Genomic DNA, 22,126 nt, shown 5'->3' with positions numbered 1-22,126 from the left:
TGCCTGAAGTTACTCCTCCCCACGTTCAGGGGAGGAATACAACAGTTTCCTTTTGTTGAATTTAATAAGATGCCTCTCTGCCAAATTCTGGACAGCCTGCCCAGGTCTGTCTGAAAAGCAGCACAACTGTGTGGTGCATTAAAGCACTCTTCCCAGTTTTGTATCATCTGTGTTCTTGCAGAGAGTGCACTCTGTCCCATCACTGAGGGACATTAAATATTACTGTTCGCAGTATCTTGCCTGGAGTATAGCACAGCTGGACTTTGTGCTGCTGATCACAACCCATGATCTACCTCATTGGCCAGTTGTCTAGTCCATAATTCAGCCTGTCTACGAGGATGTTATGGGAGACAGTGTTGAGAGACTTGATAACATCAAGATAAACAACATTCACTGCTTTCCCATCTTTCACCAAGCTGGTCATCTTATTGTAGAAGGCTAGCATGTTTGTCAGGCATGATTTCTCCTTTGCTGACTTGCTTCCGTTCGCCTTCTTATGTAGTATGTCTTGAGGTAGCTTCTCAGAAGACTTTTCCATCAGTTTCCCATAGGGCGAGGTGAGGCTGCCCAGCTTGTAGTTTGCTGGTTCTTCCTTTCATTTTGCCAGAAATGCAAAGTGTTTCCTCAGAAACACCCCCTCCTCACCATGGCCATGCAGAGATAACCAGACTGGCCCTGCAATGACACTGGGCAGCTTCCTGGCATACCATCAGGTCCCAGTCACTTAAAAAAAAAAAAGAGCTGTCTTATGTAACTACACTGATCAATTTTTATCTTTTACGAGAATGACTAAGGTGAACGTCTGCAGGACAGGGAGATTTCGATGGCTTTCTTGGTTTGCATTTTAGTACTTTGTCCTTAACTGGTAAACAGGAGAACTTAATACCTATTTATCAACAGTATTTAGTTACAGAATGCCCAGACACAGTCTAGGCAAAATTTACTTTTTCAAATATCCCTTTTATATTGATCCGGTAACCCTTTATTCATGGAGCTTAAATGAATATGTGAATGAGCCCCACTCAAGGCAGGTCCTTTGTGTCTGAAAGCTTGCTGCTTCCCTCTCACTCCCAACTCTCTGTCATTTGGCCCAGTGAAAGTTATTAACATCTGTCTCTCAAATTGGCTATCCCCGGACTTCTCCAGTAGTTTTACTAAACTTCCTAGTGGGTGGTGAGAAAGCCAACAAGACATGAATATAAAGAAGAAAGTCGGAAAAGGGTGGCTATTGTTTTTGTGGGGCTGAGCAAGCCTTGTCCATGATGGAAGTCTGCCGCAGAAAATACATGGACTCAGTCAGAGATCAATATGATCAGACAAAAGCCGTTTATTACAAAGCCTTAACCCCTTAAATACTATTTCTTACATGCACTTACAGTGATTTGGCATATTATGATTGGATACATGTCTTGAAGACCCTTTGCAACTAGCATATAATTGGTTAAGCACAGGTGTGGGAACTTGACCTCAAAAGCTTGCCAACAGTCCACAGTTCTCATTACCTCAGTGAATTCCATCTTCTTCTTATCTTGCTTGCTTAAGATTCCTTGGGCCTCTCACGGCCTTGCTGTATCTTTCAGGATTTTCAGAGTTTATGTACCAATTATCCATTCTCCTGTGAGAACACTGTCTCCACATCTCCCCCTTTTTGTTTTATATATGGTTTGGATGACTCTACTTGAGCAGGGGATTTGGCCTAGATCATATCTCCAGTATATGCCAACTACAGGCTGCTGGGCCTGCCCCTTTTTTCTGCTGTATGGCTCTCTGACAACAGGGGAGGCCATCCTTCACATCAAGGTCTGGCATGGCATGTGTCCCCACTGCTCCACGCCTGCTGGGTTGCAGCCAACAGCGGAGCTAAAGGCTCTTCTTGGTGGCAAACACAGAGGCCAACCCAGTCTTGCCCTTGATTGTGGTAGCAGGCATTTGGTCAGCCTCAGTCCTTGCACCTTGTTGTCAATACACAGTTTCACCTGCTTCATCCAGTAACAAGTTGCTACTACAGCAAGGCACACACAAATTTACATTAGCAGAGTAACTATTACAGGGTGCAGCAGCATGTTGAAGATGCTGGTGGCAGCAAGGGACTAGCCAAAGAAATTTCTTACCAGTGGAATTTCTCCCACCCTCTTAATTTGTTCCATCACCTGCTTTATAACACTACCATTGTATTAAAATCTTTCCAGCTTTTGCCTTAGCATTTTGTAGCAGCTACTGCAAATTTCCATACTCTAACATCTCTTTTACAAGTGACAAATCTATACAAGGTGTAGTTCCTCATTAGCAACTGGCTAGTAATTACAGGTGGTTTTATACACAAAATCACAGCCTCTAATAATAGCTACTTTACAAGCACACATATTCAGGATGTTACTTTTCAGTTGCCCCCAAGTGATGTTTTGCAGTCATTCGTTTTTTCTCTTCCTCCATCTCATTCTGCTTGGGGTATTCACAGTCAGCTCCTGTAGCTGAGGCATCAGGTTTTTCCATTTGTCTGTCCAGCTCATAGCAAGGCTTGACAAACTTTGCAGGCAGTCCAGGTTATCAGTTCTTGAGAAGCAGAGAGGTTAAACTGCATATTTGCAGCATCATTGCTCTTTCCCCCTTATTTTTTTTTTTTTTTTTTTTACCCCTGCAAAAGCTGGCCTGCTGGGCAGCAGCTACAGCCGCCTGCCTGCTTCAGCAGCAACCATAAATTCCCGCCGGCAGCCGCACTTTTACATTAACTGTTTCATGCCAGAAATGTTAAACAGCTACCCATTAAAAACTTTTACATGAACCCAACAATACACAAAACACCGACTGCCCTCAACACACACACACACGCGTGTGGGATCCCACAAGCACACTCCACACAACTACAATATTTGAAACACAAATGACAATCATGACTCCCACTACAGTCCCACGCACAGAACGTGGCACAAGGACCCTGTGGAGACTAACAGCAAACCAGCTCCGAGAAGCATCATTGCAGTGCGAGGTGGCAGCCTCAACCCTAGCGGGCGTCCCCGCAGAGGCTCTGCCTCCCGCACAGCGCATGAGGCTTGGGCTTTTATACTGACCAAAATGCACACTCATTCCGACACAGGTGGCCAGCCTGTGCTGGAAGAAGTGGCCAGCAGTATCTACAAAGGTCTCCAAAGGTTGAAAGAAACCTGGACATACTTATTTTTACCAACTTCTAGTTCATAAGTATCACAGAGAGACTGTATTAAATGAGTCACAGTATGCCCAATACCCCTGTATAAGAACATATGAAAGACCTTCCCACCACCGAAAACGCACACAATATGCCTGTATCCTGTGTTTGTCTCGCTGTAGGTTTGGGGGGGGTGTGGGGGGGTGTGTGTGTGGGGGGGCATGTGGGTGGATGGTGGTTTTTTTGTTTTTTTTTTTACTTTAACGTAAAAAAGATTGCTCCCTTCACTTTAAGAAGGACTGAAAACATCCATAAAACAGAAGTCCTAAGCTGAAATTTCAATTAATTCAATCACTGACAAGGGGGTTGTCCTGGGGTGGTGCTGGCTCTTTCCAGGGTTTCACCCATCGAGCTGGCACCCACCGCAGACCAGAATCTGTAATTACACACATACAACCTCGACCAGTTAGTTTTACTTCCACAGGACCTTTCCAAATGCCGGTTTCCAAATCCTTGTACTGGACCAAAATACCCGGAGTTTTAGTCATATAACCTGAACCTAATGCCTGACCATGTATTATAGCAGGGGGGGCATTAAAGTCTCCTGTCAATTGCACAAAATTCATAACATATACAGCTTTCTGCATCCTTGCTACCGGTGTACGTCCTTCTTCCCCTGCTTTTTGTTTTTCCAACAGTTGTTTCAAAGTTTGATGTGTTCGTTCAATAATAGCTTGTCCTTTAGTACCCCCACGATCACCCTGACCTTGTTGTAGAAGGGGCTTAACAGCAGCAGCGAAGGCAGTAGCCATGTATCCAGCCTTTTCCTCTGCTGTGCCCACTTTAGAACATGCATCCATCATTTCTTGAAGACCAGCAGATTTTGGCAAAACCTGCAAAATACGCTTACAAGCTGGGTTAGCATTTTCCATAGCCAGAGACACAAGCATGGATTCTTTAGCATTAGATGCCAGATCAATATTCTTTTCGATAGCCTCTGTCATCTGTCAATAAATTGCATATATGGCTCAGTAGGTCCCTGCTTTACTGATGTACATGAAGGATTAGGTTTTCCCTCTTCCGGCACAGCTTTCAGAGCAGCTAAAGCCAATTGCTGTACTTGCTGTAAAACTTCAATTTTCATACGAGCTTGTACTCCATCAGGGTGAAATTGTCCCTTTCCCAATAACATTTCATATGAAACACCGTGCAAAGGGTGATGAGGATTACACTCTGAATTCTCATCTGCAGCTCTTGCGGCAAGCTCCTCAAACCCACTTTTAAAAGGTAGGAGCTGTGAAGGAGTTAATAAAATTGCAGCCACTCTGAGACAATAATTTGGAGTTAGACTGTACTGTGCGCCAGTTTTTGACCAGAATGTTTTATGCCCGAAACAGACGACACTACCCTGGCTGTAGCACCAGATCCTGAATCTAATGTAGGTGCCGAGCCCTGCTGTTGTGAAGGCGAGTCAGAGAGAGCTGTAAAAGCGGATTTTGCCACCTGTTTCTCAGCCTTCATTGCGGATAGAGTCCCTTTTAGTAGTAACCAGGGGGCAGCAAGAGACTTTGCCTCCTTAAGCCCACAAGTAACTTGATCCCACAGGCATGCCCCAATTTTTTTCCAAGTCCCGAGATCAAAAGCTTCATTAACCCCCTGGATCACCTCTTTCTCTTTACTCCAGAGCAACAATCTTTTTAACAGATTATCATCATATTCTATCCCTCTCACTGAGAGGATATGCTGGAAGAGCTTAAGGATGACCATTTTTTCTTTACTTAATTGATTCCCCATCCTAACCCTCTTCCAGACCCATCGGCCGTTACCTTATTTGCACTGCGCAGTGTCTTCCAGGCTCACTAGGCTATGTTCCGAGGCTACTACCTCCCGATCCTGGTCCTGCCGGATCGAACCCAGCCGACGTCCCTGCGGCTCCGCGTTTTCCACTTTCTTCGGTGCCACGCGCTTTAATTCCTTCAGTTTCAATATGAAAAATATGGGGGGTCCCTGTTTGGGCGCCATTTGCCACAGAAAATATATGGACTCAGTCAGAGATCAATATGATCAGACAAAAGCCGTTTATTACAAAGCCTTAACCCCTTAAATACTATTTCTTACATGCACTTACAGTGATTTGGCATATTATGATTGGATACGTGTCTTGAAGACCCTTTGCAACTAGCATATAATTGGTTAAGCACAGGTGTGGGAACTTGACCTCAAAAGCTTGCCAACAGTCCACAGTTCTCATTACCTCAGTGAATTCCATCTTCTTCTTATCTTGCTTGCTTAAGATTCCTTGGGCCTCTCACGGCCTTGCTGTATCTTTCAGGATTTTCAGAGTTTATGTACCAATTATCCATTCTCCTGTGAGAACACTGTCTCCACAGAGGTCCAGACCAATGGGTGACCAGGCAGGTGTTTTTTCCTGTTAAATTGTTTTTAAGCCATGTTACAAATGTGCACATCATTTCACTAAGATTCCTCAGCCTCAGGATGGAGAAGCTGACTTGAAAGGTGGTGTTACTCTGCAACTGAAAAATGAAGCAGGACCGCCATGAGAGTACTTTTCCTCCTATAAAGGTCCTGTCCCTGAAGAAGGTGGAAGGAGTGCATTGCATATTGCATGTGGAAGAGAGGATAACAGTGAGGTAAGATCATAGCATCTGGGGCTCTGCTCATGGAGTGTAGTTCTCAGCTACTCATAAATGACATAACTTAGCAGTGAAGACATAGATCCCTCTGTAAGGAACTGATTGCATACCATGAATAAACTCCTTTTATACTGAATTATTAGCATTATTATTATACTGAATTATTAGCATTAATTAGCCTTTAACTTAATCATCCACAAGGCAAATATGAAGTTTAACAGTCTTAGTTTTGGCATGCACTAACCTCTGTGCATTTAGTTTTGTACTGCAGTAACGTTCTTCAGGCAGGTTTGGGATGTGTACAGTTGGAGAAAGGTATTTGAGAGAGCAGACCAACTTCTTGTTCAGCCTGGAGAAGAGAAGGCTTGGGAGACCTTAGAGCAGCTTCCAGTGCATAAAGGGGCCGACAAGAAAGCTGGAGAGGGCCTTTGGACAAGGGTCTATAGGGACAGGACAAGGGGGAATGGCTTTAACGTGCCAGAGGGGAGATTGTGATGAGCTCTTAGGCAGAAGCTCTTCCCTGTGAGGGTGCTGAGGCACTGGCACAGGGTGCCCGGAGAAACTGTGGCTGCCCCATCCCTGGCAGTGTTCCAGGCCAGGTTGGATGGGGCTTGAAGCAAGTTGATCTAGTGGAAGGTGTCCCTGCCTGTGGCAGGGGTTGAAACTGGATGAGCTTTAAGGTTCCTTCCAACCCAAACCAATTTGGGATTTTATGATTCTTCAGAAGCAAATTTGCACATTCCTTCATTGGTAAGATTAATGAGGTTTGATAATCTGGTTGAGAAGAGGTTTCATGTATACCACCACAATGCTTGGGGTTGTCAGTCATGAAAAGTGGACATAAATTTTTGCTATAACATCATTGTTTATATGAAAGGTTTGAATGTGTTTTATACTACTCATTAATTATACTATTATTATTAGATTTAATATTAAAAACAAAATTTTGTTATAATCTAATTGTATCTTTTTCCACCACACTTGCCTGCAAAGCATGCCAGAGATGTTATCTGCCTCGTTTTAATGCATCAGGCAAATCCAAAAACATTGTGGAGTGGCCATTCACCACTTTCCTTAGCAATTGCGACTGGAAATGACTTGCTAAGTAAGTTTCTTCATTTTTAGGGGTATAGTACTTTTATGTTCCTTTATGGAACCTGCCTGCCATGAGCAGGGGCACCTCACAATAAAGCATGTCACTCAAGGCTCTGTCCAGCCTGGCCTTGAACACCGCCAGGGATGGAGCATTCACGACTTCCTTGGGCAACCCATTCCAGTGCCTCACCGCCCTTACGGTAAAGAACTTCTTCCTTATGTCCAATCTAAACTTCCCCTGTTTAAGTTTGAACCCGTTTCCCCTTGTCCTATCACTACAGACTCTAATGAGGAGTCCCTCCCCAGCATCCTTATAGCCCCCTTCAGATACTGGAAGGCTGCCATGAGGTCTCCACGCAGCTCCTCTTCTCCAGGCTGAACAGCCCCCCACTTTCTCAGCCTGTCTTCATACAGGAGGTGCTCCAATCCTCTGATCATCCTCATGGCCTTCTCTGGACTTGTTCCAACAGTTCCATGTCCTTTTTATGTTGAGGACACCAGAACTGTACACAATACTCCAGGTGAGGTCTTATGAGGGCAGAAGTACTTCTCCATTCATGTCTGCCTTCTTTGATGACAGCCAAACTACATAAAGGGTGGTGCTTGCAATCATACATTTTCAGCAAAAGTAGTAAAGTTTTTACTTTTCTTTCAAACCTACGGATATTTCATGATCTGAACTAGAGGAATCCTAAAGGACTTTAGTATGAGGTAGACAAATATTTTGGTGGGACTCAGAAGGAACTAGCATTTGGAGAACTGCATTCATTTTATGACTCCCAAGATCATCCAGTTCTCTCACAGGCTGTCTTCCTGCCTGGAGCAAACCAACCAAACACCAAAACACTTGCTTCTGGGTATAAGATAGAAGTGGAGGTAGCCATTGATGGTAAGAAGTATGCTGTTGTATGAAAAGATTAATAATCAGTCTTAGAAAGGATTTGGTAGCAATGAAGCTCCAGACTCCATAGATGAGACTTATACTTCACACAGTAGAATTCAGTGTGTGAATTTCCTAAGCAGGGAGTGGACTGCCTTCTGCCCACACTAGGCCTATAATATCAGGTTCACAGCAGCCAGAACGGTGCAAGAGAAGATAACGCAACCAAAGCAGGCGATGAAGCAGATGTGTCTGAAGTACTTTACTTCTCTTCAAAGAGAACTCAGTGTTTCCAGGTTCCTGGTTTATCTTCTTTGTGGAAACCAATGCAGGAGAATGATGGGGTGAGAGTGGCACCCTGACTCCCCACTGAGCTCAGCTTTTGTGCAGCTAGCACACAAAGCCCTGGTAAGAACACTCCAAAGGGAGGCAAGCCTAGCAGTTCAGATAAGCTGAAAGGGGCAGGGTTGGCGTGTGATTTCTGCATCCCTGTTTACCTTTCTCAAAAAGGTAACACAAAAGCACACAAGTAATCCCGAGTGGCATTCTGTTGGAAACACAGCCATGACCAAATCTACAGGAAACCATTCTCAGTATTTTTTGTTCTGTTACTACAAAATTTATGCTTTACATAGGATAAGCAGTAGAACAAAGAAAATATTTGTAGTGTGTTGCTCTTCTTTAACTATATTCCTTTCACTGGAAGGGTATCCAATACCTATCAAAACAAATCTGGATGCAATATATACAGCTAGAGGAGCTAGAGTGTGTGCTATGAAAGGGGTGACAACTGCATACAACGTGAAATAGATTCTGCATCAAGTCTTTGTGTCTGAACCCTTTTCTGTATGCTGTCTTCATAATTTTCAAGTCAATTTTGGTATTCTTCTGGCCAAAAGTTTTCTTGCAACACAAAAATTTAGATTTCATTATTTTTAATGAAATAGTCCCATATCCAACAATTTCTACTGCTTCTTTATGTCTGATAAAGTAATGATCTAATAGGCTGTAAGGGATCAACCTATCTAATCCTTATCTTTGTAGTAAAGCTTTTTTTTTTTTTTCCAAACACACTATGGCTCAGACCAGGTGATTTTTAAAGCTGCCCTTTCACATTGTTGTTTGGTATTCGATGGTGATGCTATGATTCATGCTAAAAGAAGTAAAAAGTACTGTCTGGTGACTAATTTTTTGAGTGTTACTGAAGCTATGACAAATACAGGCCGATACTCCAAGTATGCTGTGGAAAATACTGTAAAGCTTTAGGGCTTTGCCTGATCTGACCAGGGTCTGGTTTCCTGCTGTAGAACTGTCAATAGAGGCTTCTCCAGTCACTAATGTGTCACATTTGCATATGCACCTTTGCAGGCAGTGATTGAACTCCTCAGACATGGGGCTGACCCAAATCTGCCATTGAGTGGAGCAGTAAGAAGTGCCCTGTGTGCCGCTGTCAGTACAGCGTATGAATAGCAGAGGACGGCAGCACAGAGGATTGCCTTGCTGAGATAACTTCTGGGTGTTTGTTGTTTTTTTCTCAAACCTCAGAAAACCAGAGAGTTCTGTCTCCTCTCTCTGGAATGGATAAGCTGATTTCTCCCCACTCTCCCTGTGTCTGCTCCTAATGCTGTTTATTTCTGTCCTGAGGCACAGGTGTTTTGTATGGAAATTTGTTTTCATGTTCAAGCAAAGAGGATGATAACTTCCTTGTGTAGAAAAGCAAAAGCTGCATTAAAGTCAGATGGGGTAGTTGTAGTGCCTCCAGTCCTACCAAATCTGACTATAACCTTGTTTATGAACGCAACCAGCATCCACAAGAAGAGAGATGCGTTGTCTTTGTTTGTTATTGTAAAATATTCGATACCACTGGTGATGAGTGAGCTTTCTCATTCATGCTTAGGTCAATGGCCACATTTGGCCTTGTGAAAACTAGAGCTTTTTCTCCTCCTCCAAGGGAGCACAGGGCTGATCTTATTCAGAGTGGAGGTGAAAGGCTGCAGCTGATGGGTCCGGGAGAGGAGGGAATTTCCTCAGGTGGGTTCTGCTCTGAACCCTCCTTCACTAGTTGTCTGTGCTTCATTTGTTGCTGGAATATTGTGAGATACCCAGAAACAAATAGCTACTGCCTGCAAGAAGGTTTTACTTACAAAACATGTTTAGATTTGACAGTTCAACGTCAACTCTAAAGGGGCAGAAGAAATGCATGGTTTAGTGCACCAAATGGTCTCACAAATAGAGGTTGAGCTCTGATGCTCAGTACTGTCTCTTTAGCTGTGGTATGAATGCAATTTCTGGGAAAGTTTTCTTTTTGCTTGAATGTGTAATGATTTGCTGTCTTCGGGTTGATAAGCTGCTTGAAGCTGGTGCAGATAGCCTTGCACCAGTTACTCTTCAGGAAGGACAGAAAAGCTGGATGTGGACCCAGCAGTGTGCACTCGAGCCCAGAATCCCTCACCCTGTGCTGGGCTGCATCCCCAGAGCATGAGCAGCCATTCAAAGGAGGGGATTCTCCCCCTCTGCTGCACTCTGGGGAGACCCCCCCCCCCCACAGTCCTGATCCAGCTCTGAGGCAGCAGCACAAGAGGGACCTGGAGCTGTTGGAGCGAGGCCAGAGGAGGCCATGGAGATGCTGCGAGGGCTGGAGCAGCTCTGCTCTGGAGCCAGGCTGAGAGAGCTGGGCTGGGTCAGCCTGGAGAAGAGAAGGCTCCGGGGAGAACTTACTGCATCCTTTCAGTACTTAAAAAGAGTTTATAAGATTGAGACAAACCTTTTAGCAGGCCAGTTGCAATAGAACAAGGAGTAATAGTTCTAAACTTGAAAGAGTAGGTTTGACTAGATGTAAGGAAGAAATTTTTTACATGAGTAGTGAAAGACTGAAATAGGTTTCAAAGAGAAGACATGAAACCTGTTCCAGTGGGAAGGGATGCCCCATCCCTGGCAACACTATCCCTGGCTTAGTGGTGCTCTGAACAACCTGATCTTGTTGAAGATGTTCCTGCTTATTGCAGGTGGGTTGGATTAGATGACCTTTAGAGGCCTGTTCCAACCCAAACTATTCTATTATTCTATGATTTTCTCTTGAAGAAACATCTGGAAATTGTTTTAGTTAATTTCTTGAGCACTCACCAAACTGATAACTGGAACAACTAGGACATCTACCCTGGACATGTTCTGTGCTCCATATCGTGGACTGCGATCCAAGCCAGGATCCAGCAGGGACGATGCTGTGCTTTTGGAATAGGTTGACTTTAACTCTGAAACACTAACTTGTGTGCTAGTGTTCCCATGTGTTAGTGCATTATCTCATGTTATGTTGCAGGATAGAATTGCTCACACACCATAGCGCATACTGTCAGCATCTGAGCAGGAAGTTTTTCAAACACGCCAATCACCGCTGGAACACATTACAGTGAAGCTCCGTGAGCATGTCATCCTGAAAGAGAAAGAGTGGGATCAAGAAGCACTGAGAAGATCCAAGAAATGTTAGTTCAAGTGTAAGATGTTCAAGATTAAATGTAGCATCACCTCGTGTGAAGGGGAATTGATTATTATAGTTCTCATTATTGTCTGAAAAGGTAACTCCTAATAAAAACTGCTTATCCATGTTTGGTAAGGAGAGGTAGGGGTTATAGAATCATAGAATAATTAGGGTTGGAAAGGGCCTTAAGATCATCCAGTTCCAACCCCCCTGCCATGGGCAGGGACACCTCACACTAAACCATGTCACCCGAGGCTCTGTCCAACCTGGCCTTGAACACTGCCAGGGATGGAGCATTCACAACTTCCCTGGGCAGCCCATTCCAGTGCCTCACCACCCTTACAGTAAAGAACTTCCTCCTTAGATCCAATCTAAACTTCCCCTGTTTAGGTTTGAACCCGTTGCCCCTTGTCCTATCACTACAGTCCCTAATAAATGGTCCCTCCCCAGTTCTACAAATATTAAAGAGAATGAGCAGGCTTTGTGAAGAAATCTGAATATGAGTTTAGCGCCTGTCAGCTGCTTCCTAGTAAATCCCTGTACAAGATCTACTACCATGTGTTAAGGAGTGATTGGGGGAGTTGGCTCTTCTTTCATGGAAGAACCTTGGAATTGCTTTTCCACAGTGCAGGGATCAGGATACATGCAATGGTCACTGTGCATATCTAGTGTACCTTCATTCCTTATGGCAACTGACTATCAGGTCCTCTCCCATTGTGTCAGTGCTCTTCTGCTATTAAAGTAGCAACAATGAATATATTGTTACGTAAATCTGAATTTGGATGATCTGAGTTACATCCTCAGTACTGCTCAAATGTGTGGTGAACTCAGGCTTAGAACCTAGGTCTCTGATAGGTCTTTGTGACAAAAGATGTAGCACACTTGGGAAGTGAACTCGGAATGTAAGGTTGTTACCTTTGCAGTTCAGCATCACCGGTGACTCTGTGGCTTGTCACAAGCAGGTTGTAAGAACAAATTATCTGTATGGTTTCTTCCTCTTGGCTGTGACAGGCAGCAACTTGGCTCCTACTTTCTTGGCTTCTGAAGCTTGTGGATGGAAGATGCATTTTATTATGTATCTTCAAATTTTCTACAGTAGACAAAGCCAAGCAGACTTTTAATGAAAGTGAATCTTGTGACTAGTATTTGAATTCTTATGTCAGAATACCAATTTTTGTTTTCCCCCATGTTCTCTTTTGCTGGTGTAGTGGATTCAGCCGTTCATGCACATGTTTCAAAGAAGAAAGGAGGGAGCCAGCATGTGGAAGAAATGAGGTAGGACACTACTACAGGATACTGCTCTCAAGTATTGACTATTAGAAGTCAAAAATCCTATGCCCTGGGTTTTTTTCTTCCTTGCCAAAATTATTCTCACCCTGCCATTTTTCTCCTTTCTGATTTTCCTCTCCAGTCTATCCAGACTTACCAGCTGCCATTAGGTTCTTTCTCAGCTCTGATCACATCACTCCTTTTCAGCTTCAGACTTTGCTATTACTGTTTATAATAGTCAGTCTTCTTGTGGGAAGCAGAGGGTCCTTGTGTTTTAAACCAATTAATGCCATCAGTACATTAGAGTAGCATGCAAATACTAAGAATTAGGTCCATGCAAATTTTGTAGCTTACATTTTGCCAGAAATTTCAGGAATAAGTTGTACAGTTTGAATGTTATTCTTGGAACTGCGTATTAACAAAAGTTTGAGTAATAATGGCATACTGGCCTTGACGATATTGAATTCTGTCACCAGTTTCTTGTACTGTAGGGAATTCACAGGCTTCTGAACTTTGCCTCAGTATTTGAATCAAGAGTAAGTAAGATAGGTGTCAGGAACTGGGGCTCTTTTGAAGACAGAAATTTTGAGGTAGCATTTTTTTCTGAACTGAGACAGATCAATAGTAGCATAAGATGCAGAAATAGCTAGAAGAACATAAACTAACTCAAACTAAAACCTGGAAAGTTAAACTAGTACACAAAGATTTTACAAATAAATCTCAATGGTGACTTCCAGCAACAGATGAAACCTTAGTGAAACTTGTATTTGGAAATGATTCTTAGATGGTTTTGAAAGGATGTGAATGTGTAGTCCAGCTTGCACCTATATCTAGCATTCTGCTTCCCTGTCCCACTGACAGCCTTAGTCCAAGCAATCTATTTTATGTTCCAACTTTGGAGTAACTGTTGTGGTGCAGAGGCCTGTTGAAAGTCCTTGTTTGTCTCTGAAGTATTCCAGGGGGTTCTGGGAGTGTTTTAAGTTTGCCAGCTTGGCTTTGTTATCTCTGACGACATATTATCTGTTTGCATGCCAGTTTGAAAAGAGACATCTCCAGGCTGAGTGTACACCAAAGCATGCAGTGTACTAGTGCATGGCAGGATGTGGGTGTTGGTTTGGTGAAAGCTTGGTCATTTTTCTCACTAGGACACTTGGCTTTTCTGGGGGCTGGCTTTGCAGCTGGTATGCAGTCTGCTCCCCACAAGCCCCTGCAATAAGCTACAGAGACTCCTGTTCCTTTATTGCTGAGCATTATTGTTGAACATTATTATTTTTGTATAGTAGCCGTTTTAATTCAGTTTTACTGTGATCTGCAAACATGCTGTCAGCTTGAGGAAAGCACTAAGCAAACAACAGTGTGCTTTCATTTTACAGCTATCTTTGTTCTAGATTACCTTTCTTTATATACTGCTATCGGTGTGGACGTTCAGTTGGTGTTCAGCTCTCAGCTTGCCAGCATTGTCATGAAGTCTTCACTTGCAGTGATACTTGCAAAAAGAAATCCTGAAATGAGTGTCATAGGCAGAGGTGTTTGGGATTGCTGAGTAAGTCTTCCCGTCGTTACAATCTGAGTACAGTGGTTTGTGCTTGTATACTGACTGGGGTATGTCTTCCATGTAACGGACCAGTGGTCCTCTCCAACCCTAACTATTCTATGATTCTACACGGAAACTAGAAAACTGTGCCCTTACATGTTCTGAAAGCCCATGAGCCAATCAGCACATAACAAATAACAAATTAGCTTTCAAGAGGTCTAAGCCAAATGAATGGCAACCAGGAAAACAGGTAGAGGGCTTGGGAAGGCTGATGGATGAACTGTAGAGGGGTTTGGGTATGAAGAGAGTTAGCAACATAGCAAGGAGGATTGGCAGACATAACAGCGCTGGTGGAAAATTGTAGGGAGAAGATTTTGGTAGCGGGGAGAGTATCCTGAGGATGAATTGGAGTGATTCCAGTAAAAACTACAAGCTGCTGCTTGGAAGTTTCTATTCAGGTACCGCAGGGAGGTACTAGATGCTCTCTCCACATTTCATGACACTAGAAAACCCTACAAAGCCAAGACGAGCAAAGAGCAAAATACCGAATCCTTACTCAAGTCCTGTACCTGTACACTGACCTTTAGGATACTTCCCATGAGAAAAGCTAAGCAGGGAGCTTAAATCCTGTAAAGTAGAGGAGCTGGTATCTCAAAAAAACAGTTTTGCTCAGGTAACTGCAGTTACCATTTTCATTTAATATTGCATTACTACTTTATGCTGAAATTGGGCTAGGATAAAGCCAATAGCCTTCCTTTGGACCCTTCAGAGTGCACACGGCTTGCAGGGTTAACTCCTGTAAGTGACAATTGCTATTTTGGTTTGAGGTGCTGTCGTGGTTTAAACCCAGTCAGGTAATTCGTTCGCTCACTTCCCCCCCTTTTCTTGCCCTCCCCCTGCTCTCGGAGGGACGGAGAGGAGAATCAAAAAGAATGCAACTCCCACGGGTTGAGATAAGAACAGTTTAGTAACTAAGGTATAACACAAATCACTACTGCTACCACCAATGATAATAATGATAAAGGAAATAACAAGGGAAGAGAATACATCATCTCACCACCAGCCAACCAATAACTCGCCCCCCCAGCCCGACCAAGCTCTGACCGATACCTCCCCCAACCCTGCAGTCCCCCAGCCCTTCCGGCTAACTCCCATCCTGGGCATGACGTGCTGTGGTATGGAATACCCCTTTGGTCAGTTTGGGTCAGGTGTCCTGTCTCTGCTTCCTCCTGGCTTCCCCTCCTCCCTGGCAGAGCATGAGGCTCACAAAGTCCTTGGCCAAACCTAAACATCACTATCAGCTCTGTTCCCAAGCTGAAAGTCAAAACACTGCACTGCACCAGCTACCAAGAAGGGGAAAAAATGACTGCTACTGCTGAACCCAGGACATTATCCACCCCTTATTCCATACCATTCACGTCATGCTCAGATCCCACATTTTCAATACACCCATCACTCCACTCTTATCTAAGTGCATGGACTATAAAGCTATATCCCTATAAAGCTGCTGAGTCTATCTGGTCCATGATGTCAGGCTCCATCTCTTGTAACAGTCTTCCAGAGCAGGAGAGACTGTGTGCAGTGTTCACACTTGTGAATAACCTGGGCAATAGTGTCCATTGTTAAGTCCACCCCTTGATCATGAGTCCATCTCTATGTTGCATCTCTGCTCTGATGGCCTGAAGTGCCATGGGCCCACCAGGCTCAAAATAATTCACTGTCCCCTTAAGCAGTTTCTGCAGCTTGTTGCTGGGGACTCCATACAGCTGCCTTCCATCTCCGATGCTTCCAAAGCACTGGAGGGGCCCAGTGGACTAGATACTTGCCCATACTGTCCCACACACCCTGCCACTCATGACTGTCCAGCCTTGGAGAAAACCTTTTGGTCCCCCTGTATTGTCGTCTAACCCCAGACAAGACCCAAACCCGACTCTGCTTAACTTTTGAGATCAGACAAAATGGTTGTGGGTAAAACACAGTCTGTGTGTGTGCCAACATGCTGATCCCCATCACAATCAGCAGGCAGGTACCAAGGATACCCAAAGGCCATTCTAAACCTTCAGAACTCTCAGTTGATGCTGCTGTACTTGTCACTGGGGCTGGTGTAGCTGCTGTGCTTGCCGGCTCTCCCACCGCCAGCCTCTCTTTTCCTGAGTCCAGCTCTTCCTCCTCTGCCTTGTTGGGAAATGCTGCGTGGTCTCCTGCATCCTCCTGGGGCTCGGCGGGCGGCTGCCGGGAAATGCTCTCGGCCGTCGGGGGGCTCGGCTCCTCCGCGGGGCTGGGCTCCTCCGCGGGGCTCGGCTCCTCCGCGGGGCTCGGCTCCTCCGCGGGGCTCGGCTCTTCCGCGGGGCTCGGCTCCTCCGCCGCCTTCTCCCGCTGCTCGGCAGCCGCTTCCTTCTGCTCCTCGACCGCCCCGACCTCCTCCACCGGCAGCCGTCCCTTCGCGGCCTCCGGCCCCGCTCCCGCCGCCGCTTGGTGCCCGGGGCCGCTCTCCCGGGCCGCTTCAGCAGCCGCCGGCTCCCGGGGCCGCTCCCCCTCGGGTCCCCGCAGCCTCACGAAGATGGAGAGTAGGGTGAGGGCCAGGACGGTGAAGAGCAGCCGGACGGCCAGGTACAAGTCCACGGCCACGTCCGTCCCGCCCTGCTGCTGGAGCCCGCCCGTATTACAAGCCATTGCCATAAAGCACAGTGAGACAAGAACCTTAGCCCAGGCCCCATACTTGATAAACACTAACACAGCAAATACCGGCTCTACGTAAGTTACAACATTCTGAAGCTAGGTGCTTTGCAGTCTTTCAGAAAATACCCCCACACAACACTTTCTCCAGCAAAAGAGATAACCTTTTTTTTAATTCTAAAGGAGAAATCCAGATGTTCCAAATGGAAGGTACATGTCTTCTAGATATGATGCTGTGTGTAGCTTGTGGCACAGGTTCACAGACTGGACTTTTGAGCGTGAAGAAAACAGAAGCTACATCTTACTGATGCATCCAGACTGACAAAACATGCTTTGCTGGAATTCCTCTGCTCAGCCAACGGCTCGTAGAGAGCATGTATCTTCTCCAGTGGGAGGTCTTGTACCATGCTGTTAAAGGATGCTGCTATACACTTATTTAGGCTACCCAGAGGGATTAATTTATCATTTTTTTCTTATTCTTGCTGCTGTAGACCCTGTCTTTTGGTTATTTCTGAGCACTGTAGTAGAACCAGAGAGCTGGAGGATCTCCAGTTAGGTTTGTGTTTTCACCACCAGTCCCTAGGGTGAGGAATTCAGCAGGGCTGTTGCTAAAGAGCAGCAGCTTCCATAACAAAAAGTAGAGGAAAACCAAAACCTCGTTCCAAAACATACTGCATGCAGCAGGCCTTGTCCTCAGTAGACTTCTCTTTAAAATCCAGTGAGGAGGTATGTCTTGCAGTTACCCTGGAAGTGAGTAATTTGGGAATTTCTGACATAAATAAAATCACAGTGAGCAGTTCTAGAAATGGCTTGATTTTTTTTACATGCTGGCAAGTCATTCGTATTCCTGCAAGGGTCAATATGCCTTCCCACAGAGCAACAGTGAGCCGTGTTTTAATATAAAGTAGCCTCTTCTTTTTCTAAAAGATGAATGAAGGAGACATTTGAACACTGACATTTTATACAGTCTCTTGTATTCAGTTTTGGAATACCTGCTCTCTCTTTTGGCCTCCGACATTCCCTCTGCATGGCTCCTCTACTACTTCCAATATGAGTCTAATAAAAAACACTCCCCAAGAGCTGGTCTCTTGCCTTCAGCTGCAGTGCGAGGGGGTGTGCATGGCTGAGGATGACTGTCTGTCTTCATTCCATGTCTGTGCCACAGCCAAAACCCAGCAAGGTGAGGACGAAGGGAGAGGAGCAGCGTGAGCAAGGCAGAGAGCTCTGAGAGCATCATGTCACTTGAGTGGAGCTAAACACTGCCCTGTGAATGCAGCACAGCCCTTCCCTACATGCTCTCTCCCAGGCAGGGCTGTGTGTCCCGCAGGAACAGGGGTTTCGCCAAGGACACAGCCCATCTCAACACTCCCCTTTGCAGTGCACACAGGTGGCTTCTCTGAAGGGTGTAGCCAGAAACGCAGATGCTCTGCATGACCTTTGCCATGGGTTAAATGCCACAGACAAGTCCCCCGGAACACCAACAGTTAAGGAGAGAGAATCGCAAATTACAGTCTGAAAGACTCCTAGAATCCTGGAAGTCGGGGACCTCTTTGAATAGGAACCTTGAGATGTTATGGGATGTGCTCTGGTGACGAAGCTTGTGCTCGCTGCTCGGGGGACCCACAGAGAAAAGGCTGAGTGGGAGGAGGGCTCAGGACTCACCCTGCTCCCCTGGGACAAGCCCTGTCTCAACGGGTCTCCCAGAGCTGCCCTGGGACACGACCTTCCCTCAACCCTCAGGTGTCACGCAGCAGGCAGGAGCACACAGACAGGGGCTGTCCCTGGCTTGGACAGGAAGAACTGGTGAGATGAAGCTCCACTCTTGGGCCCAGGACCTTGCTGCTCTCCCCGCAGACCCCAGCGCAGGGGGTCAGCCATGGGTGGGGGAGTGTCGTGGTTTAAACCCAGTCAGACAGCTTTTTCACTCACTTCCCCCCCCTTCTTGCTCTCCCCCTACTCCCGGAGGGACAGAGAGGAGAATCGAAAAGAATGCAACTCCCACGGGTTGAGATAAGAACAGTTTAGTAACTAAGGGATAACACAGATCACTGCTGCTACCACCAATAACAACAATGATAAAGGAAATAACAAGGGAAGAGAATACATCACCTCACCACCAGCCGACCGATAACTCACCCCCCAGGCCCAACCAAGCACCGACCCATACCTCCTCCCACCCTGCAGTCCCAGCCCTTCCGGCTAACTCCCAGTTACATCCTGGGCATGACGTGCTGTGCTATGGAATACCTCTTTGGTCAGTTTGGGTCAGGTGTCCTGTCTCTGCTTCCTCCAGGCTTCCCTTCCTCCCTGGCAGAGCATGAGGCTCACAAAGTCCTTGGCCAAACCAAAACATCGCTATCAGCTCTGTTCCCAGGCCGAAAGTCAAAACACAGCACTGCACCAGCTACCAAGAAGGAGAAAAATGACTGCTACTGCTGAACCCAGGACAGGGAGTAAGGGGGAAAAGCCTGGCAGATGTGCCCCATGGAGGGGAGCCACTGAACATGGGCAACCGAACCTTGCCTGCTTCTTCCATGCTGTGCTGTGACCGATCTCCTCATACACGGCCTCAGGGAAGGGCTCCCAAGCTCTCCCAGAGCTTCTGGACAGTGGCAGAACTGTCCCAGAACAGGCAGAGAGGGGACAGGAACCCACTCTGCTCCCCCAGCTTTGGTCCTTTGGGCATTGCCTTAGCAGAGGGAAGTGACAAAGTCCCACAGCGTGCAGCCGAGAACTGGGGAACCCTCTGGCCCAGGCAGCTGCTGCCATTGTGGACACAAAAGCTGTGCTGCCCAGGAGGGTCCCGTCATGCAGGGGCTGGCAGATGGACACATAGTGGTTGTAGGGCGTGATGGTGAGAAGATAAAACTCGTCTGTGTTTGAGGAGAGAAAGAAAAAGACCTGGGCAGCACATCCCAGGAAGAAGGTGGCCCTGGTGTTCCAGAGGGACCTGGCAATGGGTTTAGTGACAGTGGTGGACATGGAGCACAGGTCCAGCAGGGGGAGGTCGAGGAGGAAGAAGTACATGGGGTGTGAAGGCACTGGTTGCAGGCTGTGGTGGTGATGAGGAGTTCGTTGCCCAGGAGTACAGTCAGGTAGATGCCGAGGAAGAGTCAGACATCCAAGAGCTGCAGCTCCCACGTGCCTGCAAATGGCAGGAGGAGGAAGTGGGTGACGGAGCTGCCACTGGACATTTGCTTGATCCTCTTATGGGGGGCTTTCCAAAAGGGAAAAGACAGTGACAATTTAGGGGAGAATTCTCTGGGTGAAACCTGATGCATTTCTCACAGAGCACCCTGAAACTGCCTCTTCTCTGGTTTCAGGAAGACTTTTGGCAGGTCCCTTCCATGAGCTCTGGTTGGTGCAGGCTGAGGGTGTCCCTGGAAGGAGGGGGCTCTGCTGGGGCTCTGGCAGAGCCAGTCCTGCCCTCCAGCAGTAAGGAAAGAGGAACACGGCAGGAGCGCGTATGGGGGTGTTGTGTCAAATGAAATTCACACGAGGTATCAAAGAGCTTTTCAGAAGATCTCACCTGTCCATCAGCTTTGGTCTCAGCTGCCCTGCGCTGCCTCTTTCAGCAGGGAGATGACTTCACCCAGGCTGCTCCAACTCGCAGCCCCTGGGGTGCAGGGACCCTACTTGGAATGACAACCCTGGGTACCCCTGGCTGCACAGCTGGCTGCACACCCCTGAAACCGCCCCCGGGAGAAGGCAGGCATCACACACACCCCTTTGATGGTGCACTGGGGAAATCCAATGCTTCTCCAGCCCCGCTACTGGGAAATTAAAAGAAGAAGCTCACAAGCCCCTGGCAGCCCCAAGGAGCTGTCCCAAGGATTGTGGGTGACCCACATCCGCTGCCTGCAGGCTGCCCTGTAGCCCTGTCAGCGGGTGCTCCTACCCATCCCCCAATGGACCTTCCTGCACACCTTACTTTAGAGACAGATCCTCTACACCACTCTGATCTGACAAACCATTTATCCCTCCTCCCCCATTTCTCTTTTTTATTTGTGTTCTTTTTCTTCTGTGGTTTCAGCTGAGGTTTTCTTGTTGTGCCATCTTTCCATGAACCTGCACTCGATAAATGCAGGTGTAGGCTGTGTTTCCCCAGTTGCTCTTCACAATAAGTTTGATGTGTGCAAAGGCTCTGTGCGTGTTCTGTGAAGAGAGTGACAAGAAAACTGAGGTGTTAAGTGTGACGGTGCAATTGACGTTTCTCCCGCTGCCCGCCCTGCTCCTGCTCAGGAACAAGCTTCCAGAAGTGGGTAGGAGTGGCTGTAGGCATCTGAGGCTCACTGCTGGTACCAGGGCTCCTGCAGAGACTGGAGGCACGGGAAGGGAGAAGACAGCCTCTGGAACCTGGCCTGCTGGGGACTGCGCCTCCCTTCCCTTTGCCCCTTTCCCTCTGCAGCTTGCTGTGTGCTGACAGAGAGGCTGGGGAGGTCCTCCTATGCGTGAGACAGTTGGTGTGAAAGCCCATTAAGCTCCCGCTATGCTCTCTGCCTGCCTTCCTCCTGGCAGGTGTGAGGGCACCAGGAGAAAAGGGACGTGTTGTGCTGGGAGGAAAGGACACTGTCCAGCCTGTCAGCAGGCCACAGGGTGGAGCGACAATGCTGCCCGGCAGCTTTCCCCACCAGGCATCCCTATTTCTCCTGGCACGAAGATGTTGCTTTGGTGGAGAGGCCATGTGTGCAGCTGGCTCTGCTGAAGGCAGCAGCTGCAGCCAGGGGTCTCTCAGGACTTAAGCTCCCACAGGAACAACCCTGCCCTTGCAAACCTGTTGCTGCTACCCCCACCGCATGCTACTCAGTCCTCCCAGCTCCACCAGGCCTCCTCGGCAGTGGTCTGGGCCCCTGCGCCAGGGGAGAGAGCATTCACGCTCTTCCTGCCACGGACTTGCAGGCACTGCTGGTTTTCTCCTGGGCATCTTGCCTTCATGCATAGACTGTACCTTCAGAGGGAAGGTTTGAATAGCCTCTTTTGCCACGTTGTACACGAACATCCCAAGGAGAGTTTCCTCTTCTCTGTCTGCATTCAATCCCTCAAGGGAAAAGCACAAGGAGGAAGGAGAGAAGCTCAGACTTGTCCCGGCAAAGAGGATGTTTGTATGTGCTGGATCAGCATATACTGCATGGGCTGTTACCTACTGAGCCTCTCCTGGGGCTCTAGCAGTAGTTAAGCACTGTCTCCACCTTGTGTTTTATTCAAGAGCCCTGAGGTGCTCTCACCAGAATGAGTCTTGAGAGGGATGGAACCCCTAGAGCCCCTGAAGTATCCTGCAAGTGCACTGCAGGGCTTAGGAGAAAGCAGGACACAAATCTCCAAGGACTTGCTTGCACAAAGCTTGCACAAAGCAAGCAAGTTCCAGTCACGGCTTTGCCCCAGGGCCACGTGCCAGCCA

At 46.9% G+C, this 22,126-nt stretch overlaps 3 long non-coding RNA genes across 3 annotated transcripts; 2 read left to right on the top strand and 1 right to left on the bottom strand.

Moving 5' to 3' along the window:
* The first annotated feature begins 213 nt into the window (after positions 1-213).
* On the top strand, positions 214-10,165 carry LOC134162324 (uncharacterized). The gene is made up of 4 exons (XR_009964284.1): positions 214-1,268; positions 5,538-5,796; positions 6,793-6,904; positions 9,147-10,165. It is a non-coding gene; the product is annotated as an uncharacterized LOC134162324 (long non-coding RNA).
* A 621-nt stretch (positions 10,166-10,786) lies between these two features.
* LOC134162323 (uncharacterized) lies at positions 10,787-14,078 on the top strand. The gene is made up of 3 exons (XR_009964283.1): positions 10,787-11,253; positions 12,458-12,524; positions 13,907-14,078. It is a non-coding gene; the product is annotated as an uncharacterized LOC134162323 (long non-coding RNA).
* A 5,463-nt stretch (positions 14,079-19,541) lies between these two features.
* Positions 19,542-22,047, bottom strand: LOC134162286 (uncharacterized). The gene is made up of 3 exons (XR_009964280.1): positions 21,677-22,047; positions 20,258-20,883; positions 19,542-19,873 (listed from the first exon to the last, which is right to left on the bottom strand). It is a non-coding gene; the product is annotated as an uncharacterized LOC134162286 (long non-coding RNA).
* Between the last annotated feature and the right edge of the window lie 79 nt (positions 22,048-22,126).

Source organism: Pezoporus occidentalis, unplaced genomic scaffold (genome assembly GCF_034315485.1).
Source record: "Pezoporus occidentalis ecotype Australia unplaced genomic scaffold, CSIRO_AGI_Poc_V1 ctg187, whole genome shotgun sequence".
NCBI classification, from domain to species: Eukaryota; Metazoa; Chordata; class Aves; order Psittaciformes; family Psittacidae; genus Pezoporus; species Pezoporus occidentalis.
This window is presented reverse-complemented; position numbering and strand designations above follow the sequence as displayed.